This window comes from Schistocerca nitens, chromosome 6, assembly GCF_023898315.1.
Source record: "Schistocerca nitens isolate TAMUIC-IGC-003100 chromosome 6, iqSchNite1.1, whole genome shotgun sequence".
NCBI classification, from domain to species: domain Eukaryota; kingdom Metazoa; phylum Arthropoda; class Insecta; order Orthoptera; family Acrididae; genus Schistocerca; species Schistocerca nitens.
In genome coordinates, this window is record NC_064619.1 from 637014869 (window position 1) to 637017016 (window position 2148).

A 2148-nucleotide genomic window follows, 5' to 3' on the forward strand; every position below is an offset into this window, starting at 1 on the left:
AAAATATCATCCTTATAGGAGTTTATTTTTAGTACTTTCAGTACGGAAAAATGTCATTACTACAGGTGGAGAACAAAGTGTGTTCTATTGGGTGTGTCAAACTTTTTTGGAACTTTTCAAGCTATGATCGGAACAGAACATTTTCAGAGGACGTGCACGTGCTGCTCATCGCCATATTTTAGATTCTGAGAAAGTTAGTGGCATGAGGGACTTGTGAGGATGACACCGCTAGATCTTACACACAGCTGGTTGTAGAGCAATAACTCCAGAAGGTCTGATGATGAAATGGATTCGGAACAACACCAAAGGAACAAGATTAGGAACGGAACCTTACAGTAGAATTATCCCCTAGATTATCTTGGGATTTGTTGAGTAGTTCTGACATTGAGACTGATGACAAAAGCTGAACTCCATGCAGAGGTTACAGGCAGGCTACAACACGATCCGTCAGGAACAGAATACTGGTTGCTGGGTTGCGATGTCGAGTCCTCACCCACCGTACACCGATAACACCGTACCACAGACAACAGAATTGATTGTTAGAGAGCCCGAGTCAACTGGGAGAATGGCATACTGTGCTTTTCCAGGATGCGTCTCGTTTCTGTTTACGGTGATCCTATCGGTGTAAAAGTGTCCGCTGATGTGCTAGTGAAAGGTTACTTCGAGGAGGTACTCTTTCGATCCACACGTCACCATCTCCATCTCGTGGAATGACTGTGTGCGCGTGTAGGGGGGCGGGGGGAGCAGTTGCTGAACGTGATAACTGTTCTTAATTGGTAATTCCTGAATATGCGGATCACTTACTGATCTGACAAAATAAAATGGTTCAAATGGTTCTGAGCACTATGGGACTCAACTGCTGTGGTCATAAGTCCCCTAGAACTTAGAACTACTTAAACCTAACTAACCTAAGGACATCACACACATCCATGCCCGAGGCAGGATTCGAACCTGCGACCGCAGTGGTCGTGCGGTTCCAGACTGTAGTGCCTTTAACCGCTCGGCCACTCCGGCCGGCTACCGATCTGACAACGTCTCCTCATTTGTCGCCCTTGTATCATTTCTGTTACGCAACTGAAAGGCGTGTTCAAATTAGCCTCGAGCCAGCATGTGATACAGACGTAGCAAAAAATTTAAGGGGACAGTCATTGACTGTTTGATTGTATGCTACAACTATTCCATGTGTGTATTTGTCATTTCCCTGGGGCTACACATCACACTGATCAGTTCAGAATGGAAAGAAAGTTTCATTCATTAGTATTTGATATGTAATGAACAGCTACACGATTTCGTTGTAAATATCTGGCTGGCGCTCTTCGTCTTACCTTTCTCCACACCAGTTCGCTATCCACAGGAAAATGTCCAAGTGATTTACGCATGTGTTTTAAGTGACTTCCAAATAAGTATAAAGTCTTACGTGAAACAATGAGTGGAAAGGCCATTCATAAACTTCGTGTAATTATCGTCAACGCTTGTGAAGTAGTGGCTTCGTACTTTTATTAGACCCGAGCGTAACATCAGAACGTAAAACAGGCACAAACTTCAGGCGCCAAAACGTGGTATGGAAGTGCTTGTTAACTTTTCATAATGTGAGACCTGGGTTTGAAACGCGTAACTGCCCCTATAGCTCCTTGAAATAATGAACTGCATAAGGAGATTTATGAGTATCCTTCATAAAAGTATAAAGCATAGCTCTCGTTGCAAAATAAGATCTCATTACTGAAATTGTTTCATAGAGCTTGTAAACAATAAATTAGAAAAGTAAGTGCTGTATTTAGACGTGTTGCTCGCGAAAACCAATATTTACTTTCAAACAGTAGCTGTCAGTCTTTACCAAATTGAGATAACTCATTTGCTGTGAAAGAGACAGGCAATTTAATTGATTACGACAGAGTAAAGACAAATGTTGTCCATGGTGAGTGTTTTGATTTGAGGCATCAAAAGTTTCCGAGAAAGAACGCTACAGATCAGATTCGCATAACCGACGAGAGTCTACAAAATGTCTGTAACATTCTTGTACTAGAACGATTCTTCCGCTGTGCAGCTGTTGTCTGTGCAATTGAGTTTTATTGAAAGAGAAAACCAATTTAGAATTGGATATTTTACAAAAGGGAACGGATCAATTTGTACAGTAACATTTACCTAAAC

General features: G+C 41.9%; 1 non-coding gene across 1 annotated transcript; it reads right to left on the minus strand.

Annotated features, from left to right (window-relative positions):
* Positions 1-930: 930 nt before the first annotated feature.
* Positions 931-1014, minus strand: Trnas-gga (transfer RNA serine (anticodon GGA)). Its single transcript is given in 2 exon segments — positions 931-965; positions 975-1014. It is a non-coding gene; the product is annotated as a tRNA-Ser (tRNA).
* Between the last annotated feature and the right edge of the window lie 1134 nt (positions 1015-2148).